Below are 7,598 nucleotides of genomic sequence, written 5' to 3' on the forward strand. Positions count from 1 at the left end.
TCCTCTCCTAATGGCCCGCAGACATATAGGCCTCTTCGGTTGACTACACGAGATTAACCTTTCTAACTATTGTGCACTTGTCATGACCTGACAGGTTGATGGACCGTGATAGACCAGAGGTATAAGGAGCTTATAGGCCTTTTCTTATGCATGGGACCGCGTGGAGGGAGAGCCGCGCCGCGTGGAGGCAGAGCGATTCAGCACCTGGACAGCTCCCGTTGGGTCGGCCACTGGAGCGCTCTCTACCCCGTCTGCCGTGTGTGTGTGTGTGTGTGTGTGGGTGGGTGTGGGTGTGGGTGTGCGCGCGCGCGCGTCAACTCTTCAAATCAGATTTGCGAAACAAGATTAAGAGGTGGGCCTCTAAATGTCAGTGGCTGGCTCCTCTTTCCAGCCCTCCACTGCAGAGAGGCGTTTCTAGTTACTGTCTGTGAAAAGAACAACTCCTCGCTCGATTAGTCGCCAGCACCCATCTCATCTCTGATATTGAGTCCAATATCAAGGCCAATCACTCACCCCTGGGTCAAAGACCTGCCGTTTAGCGCGCCCGCGGGCTCAAGTTGCCCACCAGCAGGATTCAATATCTACCGTTTAATTGGATGTGATGAGATCAGATGCCCGGGGTGTATTGTATCGTCGAATCTAGGCCACCTTGGTTAATGAAAGTATTGTTCCGAGGAGTGAAAGATGCGCGCCGTGTTCTCTAGCATTAGATTGATGTCCAGAGTGTGGCGGTCGTTGGAGTCATTTGAGCCCGTGCATGCGGTGCCCCCTGCCTGGTGAAGCCCGGTGGGATTCTACGGTGACACGTCAGCACCTAATTGGCAGGAAATGCTCGCATTTCGCAGGAGTCGCCGCAGCCAGGAGTTTTGAGAGGCGAGAGGTTGTCTCTCCCGAGCCGTAAAGCTGCCGCGCTCAGCCGCTTCATTTGATGAGCGAGTTTACCGGCCTTTAACGCAACACACTGACATATTTTGCATAACATGGCGCACCAACTTCATCGGAAATGTTTTTCCATCACGGCTCTTGAAGGGTCCGCAGTGCACAAGTCCGTTAAGTCATTGCATCCTGTAGTCCACGGTTGGGCAACCATGACCTCGAGTCAGACCAACGATGCAATTCACGTTACATGGATATGGAGGCCTAAAATGGAATGGGGTCAAATAAAACGATGTAAACATACAGCATAAAACACACAACACATCATATAGCCGTAATGGAAGCATAGCTGCAATCTGAAGCGGAGGCTTACAGGCTATGTCTTGGATTTGAGACCGATGGTCAGACTGAAAGCTTATTTCACATCGGACAATCAAGACTGCAACCTGCGGCTGTCTCCGCACCGAGCGGCTCTCGTGTGAAGGCCCGCGGTCGTCCACCATCTGTGGCTAATTTGTTAATTTGCTCGACGCCTTTCTATCATAATTAATCTCTTTCCCCTGACTGTGATCTCGCTAAAACGGAGCCCGAGCGCTAGATTTGTCTTCTCTTCCCTCAAAGCAAGAAGTGAGTATTGCAGGTTACATGTTTTTTTGCACTTCGGTCTCTCTCTCTCTCTCTCCTCTCTCTCTCTCTCTCTCTCTCTGTGGTCCCGTTGTCGTGGAAACAGCAGATAGAGAGAGAGCATGGCCGCGCATCTCTCTCTCTCTCTGCCATGTCTTTCGGGCTCTCTGAGAGACTTATGAGGGAATCAACACAATTAGGTCAAGACCAGCAGCAGTCTGATGTCACATATATGCGGGCTAAATATGAGAGTCAAACAGGTGGCTGCTATTGGCCCGCTGTAATGACTCGCTTGATGGTATGTGAACAGCAACAGCTTCCGGGCGGTGTGTGTGTGTGCGTGTGTGTGTGTGTGTGTGTGTGTGTGTGTGTGTGGGGGGGGGGGGGGGGGGGGGGGGTATGGGACTAGGCTATGTCCTTACGCACTCCGCGACAAGGAGACAGGGGACAAGGCGCCATAATCATCAAGTGACTGGAGGGATTATACAACCAATTACAGGCTCCGTATTCATCCATATGACGGTTAAATCACAGCGTGGAAGGACGCATGGAAGGTTGCATGTCACATTCACATCACCAGCAAGAAAAAAACAAGCAGATGTGGTCGTCTGTTTATGGGGAAGACATACATGGATGGATGGATGGATGGATGGATGGATGAATGGATGGATGATGTGGGCAGGTGTGATTTATGGTAGCTACGGAGGAGACCCGGTCAAATAAATAACGGTGGGGGATATCTCGGGGAGACACATGTCACAGGTCGGGAAAGCACGGAGAGGATGGGGGCATCGGTGACATTCAGCCGCCGGCGGAACGGATGGCAGACAAGGCAGAGGTGTAAACAACCGTGGGAGCACGAATAAATGCGGTGGCAACAGGGAGCTTGTTTCTTGGCAACAAGCAAATTACCTATTGCTGTGTGTGTAGCCTATATGTGTGTGTGTGTGTGTGTGTGTGTGTGTGTGTGTGTGTGTGTGTGTGTGTGTGTGTGTGTGTGTGTGCCCGCGAGCAGTGATGGAGTCCATTTAAATTTGACATCTCCCGAGTGCGAACTGATAATCTCTGCGTTTTACTTGCACAGCAAGGCGATGTTATTACGGAATTCTTTGAAATAGCGAGTGATAAAAGCTGAGGATGCCGCACTGGCACACGGGGGATGGAGAAGAGCGAAAGCTGCCCTACCTTGCAACTAAACTGGGTCAGCGCCGTCAGAACCATCGTGTCCGGAGGAGTCTTCTTGTCACAAACATAAAAGCCGTTTAGCAGCGCGTCCCTCAATGGTGTCAAGAGCACCTCTGTCTTCTCTGCCTCTGACTGGCGTGCTCACCAAAAAGCTTCTTGCAACTCTCGTAGCATCGCGATGTTTAGGCTGCAGCTAACCAGCCCCTCAGCTCTGCCCCACCACCACACCAAAATACCTCCCCCCCACCCCTCCTCCTCCCTGTATGTAACCGCCTGCAGACCGAAGTCTTTATAATTCCTGTCAGCTAAACGGCCTATTAGATTAAAGGTGCCTTATTCAGTGGCTATAAACATATGACTCAGCAGCGCGCCCGTAAGTCCCGTATCTCGGGCACAGCATGCTGTGCACTACAAGCACCCAAATTCACACATAGCCTCTGCACCCGCAAAGGGGTGCAATAAAACAAATGCGAAAATCAGGCTTCCTCCAGCGTGCTTTAGGAAAGCAAATGAAAACAACTCTTACCAACTGGCGTTTTGGAGCTGATACAGCCCATTTTCGCAGCTGTATGTGGAGCCGTTTAGACGAGCAATCTGTTAAATGTGCATTTCCTAATTTCCTTGTGTAAAAGACCCCGAGCGTACCTCATAGATCGAAAGCCTCTCTCACTCTCCTCGTCTACGGAGGCTCCGCTGGGTTCCGGTACGAAGCGGCGGCGTGCTGCTGCGCTCAGACCGCCGGGGTGACGCCGAGGGCGGGGAAAAGTCCAGCCATCACTTCGGCTCCGCGTTTTCCGTTTCTTTTATGCTTCGGACTCGCTTCGGATCCATATAACACACTCTTCCGTGCAGCGCGGTTAGTTTTCCACTAGTTTCGGGCGCAGTGTTGTGTCTCTTGGCTGGGTGCCCCCGTCACTCTCAGCACTACGTCACCGGTTGAAGGGTCGGGTCCTGCGGTTCAGCACCACGGCGGCCGGACAGCGCTCTTCCAGAGGGGCTCGGAGGCCGCGGCGGGAGCATCGGTTTCTCTCCCGGCCTGTTCGGGGCAGGGATTGGGGTTTCCCCTCTCGGTCACTGCCGGTCAAGTTCACACACCAGCACGGATCTCCGGTCCCTGCGCGCTCCGTGTGCGCTCTACTGTCGCCTGGTCAAATTGCTAAAGCATTGGAGGGTGGTACATGGATACGAAAATCCCACGCTAAAACTGCTTTTATACGCCCTAACGAGTTTCCGCCTCCCTGTACTGTTTTTTTCCCTACTAGGTATAAGCGGAATGAGATGTGATTGGCTGGTGTCACCTTACATGCCAGCCTGCATGGGGGAAAGGGCGGAGTTAGTGCTGCACAAAGGAGGAAAGGCAAACTGTCAACTAAGAGTTGCATCTCTCTTGCATTTCTCCTTGTCTATCATATCACTGGATATAAAGCTGACGTCTACTAATAAACATCTCTTGCATCTAAACAGACGGAAAAATATTCATAGCTGATCCTAACCTGTAGACTACTTCAGGTTGTGGTGTTACAAACCACTTGTGTGGAAGGTGCGACATTAATTCATTTTTATTCCCTGGCGAGAATAACAGAAAAGACACTGTGAACAAATAAGGCCGAGGAGAGAGAAAAGGTCGATTGGGATCTATAACCTAAATGTCCCTATCAATGTCAGATTACAGTGTTGTGCAATGATGCAATGATGACTTTGCAGCCAAATCACATGTGAGGAAAGAGACATTTTTCACAGGCAGTCACCTTTTAGGACAAAACCCTATTTATACTGCCATAGACTACACTAACTGCTGGCCCGTTACGACCTGAACTGATGACAAAATGTACTTATTGTAAGTCGCTATGGACAAAGCGCCTGCTGAATGACACAATGTAGTAATGTAACCTATAAGCCCATACATCCAAATATAGGCAATGTTTCTAAAAATATGGGTGGCATGTTCTAACCCATTATGGCACAATACGCTTGAAGAGGGCGCTCATAGAAGAGGAAAGGACCGTGGCCTGTTTGTAAGCGGCCCACTCTTGAGTCCAGGTGGGCCGGCAGCGCAGCGTCTTCATTCTCCCTCTGTCTCCCTCTCTCTGAACGCCCACCAGGACGCTAAACATAGACCGCTGACCCACACGGCCGCTCCTCCACTGCGCCCATTATCCGTTACCGGAGAACAGCTCGTAGGAGGTTCAGCTACAGAGAGAAAAATTCAATAGAACCCGAAGCAGGCGGAGGCAACCCGTCTTTGAATGGGTGTTGAATGGGTGCGGGAGTCCTGGCTACAACCAGGAACACTCCGAGACCACGCATGGCCAAGGACGAGGCGGGTAGGGAATCCGAACCGCCTCCCACAAGCATACATAGTGTTAGGATATTCAGTAATACATGTGGCAATTCAATTGCATTGGATCAGGAACTGCAAAGTTTGGCACTAGCCATATAGCCTTATAGTGCATCCAAATGTGATCTTGCAGTTTTAATCTATATAATGGAGAGCAAAGATCCAGCAAAAAAGATGGAATACTATTTGGAAGTATAGGAAAAACACATTATGGGAGAATTCAAGACCAATGTTCCCTCTATGCTGATAGTCTGATGACCAAGGTCTAGTAATTTATCACATGAACCAAATAATATCTTGTCAGACATCAGTCATTGCTCCACTTTGCCCCCAGAAATTTCATCAAGCAGGTTTGGAAGTTTTGGTGGCAGATGATATTAGATGCAGCGACTTGCCATTTCGTGATCTTGGAATGAAAAGATTCTCTAGAGTGCAGTGCTGAGATATTAAGCGTCAAAGACTTGACAAGCCAGTTGGCAAAACTGTCGTGTAGTCTACTTTCTATCTTTTTAAATATTCAACCCCAAAAGATACTTTAAAAAGGAGATAGCACACCACACAAGCATAAAGTAACAGTGAAAGAGCGTGAATATGTGGACAACTCAGTTTTGATTTTTTTTTTAATTATTATTAAAGAGAGAGAAAGAGAGAAAGAGAAAGAAAAAAGTCAGAATTCCAAGCTCACGATACACTGCAGGTTGGTGTTTGGTGTACTGATGCTCTTGTTTCTTGTATTCAGAAGAGCAGGAGACATGGCGGTGTCAATGTATGTGTGTGTGTGTGTGTGTGTGTGTGTGTGTGTGTTGTATAATGCGCGCATTAAAGAGAGATGTGGAAAGAGAGGAACAGGAGAGCGAAGACTGCCTGCGTAGCCTATTGGCTGGTTTACGCATCAAGATGAATAAAACAACAGCAGTACAGTAGGTGCATCATTCCCTTTGACCGGGAGAACAATAGGGGTCAATTGTAAAAAAAAAATAAATAAATAAATAAAAAAAAAGACTAATTGCTCACTGAGAGCGACCACATCTGACATGATAACTGTTTGGAAATAGACTGGCCGGACCCAGATTTGTGCAAATACTATGCGTCGATATTCATCATAAATGCAACATGTGGGAGGAAAGACCTTAGTGATACAGGCCAAGTTATTTTTGTCCATGCTAGGATCTTCTGATGTTCACCATTACAGGTTAAAGCAGGAAAGCCGACTTCCTCTGTATGTTCCGTTCCCCTGCAGTGCGTACCGAGCCCTTATTTCGTAACATATCAAAGTTGCGGCAAACCAGAGCTTATATAGCCTGCACATCAGCCCCGTCCGTGCCGCCGGGTTGTCTCTCTGGTGCTCTAGCGCCACCGAAAGGACGGCTGGGGTAACGGCAGCCGTGGGAGCTGCTGGAGTGCGGAGAGCCTGTTGCGCAGTACAGTTATGTGACTGCAGAGCACGGGGGAGAGGGGAGAGAGAGATGTGGAGATGCAGTGATCAGAGCGTTAGGGCTGTGGATTACTGTACTGCCTTACCGTACCGAGACAAAGCCAGTGTCAACCAGGGGAACCTGACACCTCGATCCATGTCTTGTTATGTTATGAATTAACAAAACCATGAATCTATATGGGAAAAGTCCAATTTGATATCATTTGCCACCAAAACTTGCAGACAGACTGACAAGATATTATTTAATCAGTGTGATAAATTATTAGAAGTATGTCACCAAACTGTCAGCTTAGAGGAAACATTGGTTCTGATGCTTCCTGATGTGACTTTTTAGATATAACTTCCAAATGAATGTCTGTAATTTTAGCTTGATCTTTACTCTCTTTTATAATGATCGAAACTACAAGATTAAATTTAGACTCACTCAGGCTAAACTATGGCAGGTGTCCATACCAAATTGACACTCAAGAGTAGTTTCCAAAGCAGGCTGATGCATTGTGTCACAGACAGTCCATATAGGCTACACCATATGTTGAAGCCCACAAATGAGTCCTGACTGTATGTGTGTTTTGCATGAGGGCAGGCCCATCATCTAAAACAGAAATGACGGCCTCTGGCCAGTCTAAATGAGTACAAGGAGGGTCACAATAAGGCTTAATAAACTAAAAATCCCAACAGATGTCCAAAATAATTACCACAATCCGTCACCCTAAGACAAAAATAGGTGATCTTTAAATATTTTGCATTATTAATGGCCTGCTGTAGTAATGTCATCAAACCCAGCCACCCCCGAACCTCAATTAGCGTTGCGGATATTGGAAGAGCAGATCAAAGGACCGAAGAGTCATTTTTCCACTCACCTTCCTCTCTGCTCTGGCGTCACAGGTTGGCAAAATTGTAGTTTTTATTGATAGCATATGGGCATATAAGGCCATGTACACCACAGAGTTCGATAATTATAAATAGTATATCCTGGCAAGTTATTTCAAAGTCTAAGGAAATAAATGTGTGTATCTACCTTGGGATGAGAAAATGTATTTTAAAATATCAGTAAATATACTAATGAATAAAGTCTCCTGGGATAAGCCCATATTTCAAAATATATTCTTGGATGAAATATCCTGGGATAAGATGCATTTG

This window comes from Centroberyx gerrardi, chromosome 6, assembly GCF_048128805.1.
Source record: "Centroberyx gerrardi isolate f3 chromosome 6, fCenGer3.hap1.cur.20231027, whole genome shotgun sequence".
NCBI classification, from domain to species: domain Eukaryota; kingdom Metazoa; phylum Chordata; class Actinopteri; order Beryciformes; family Berycidae; genus Centroberyx; species Centroberyx gerrardi.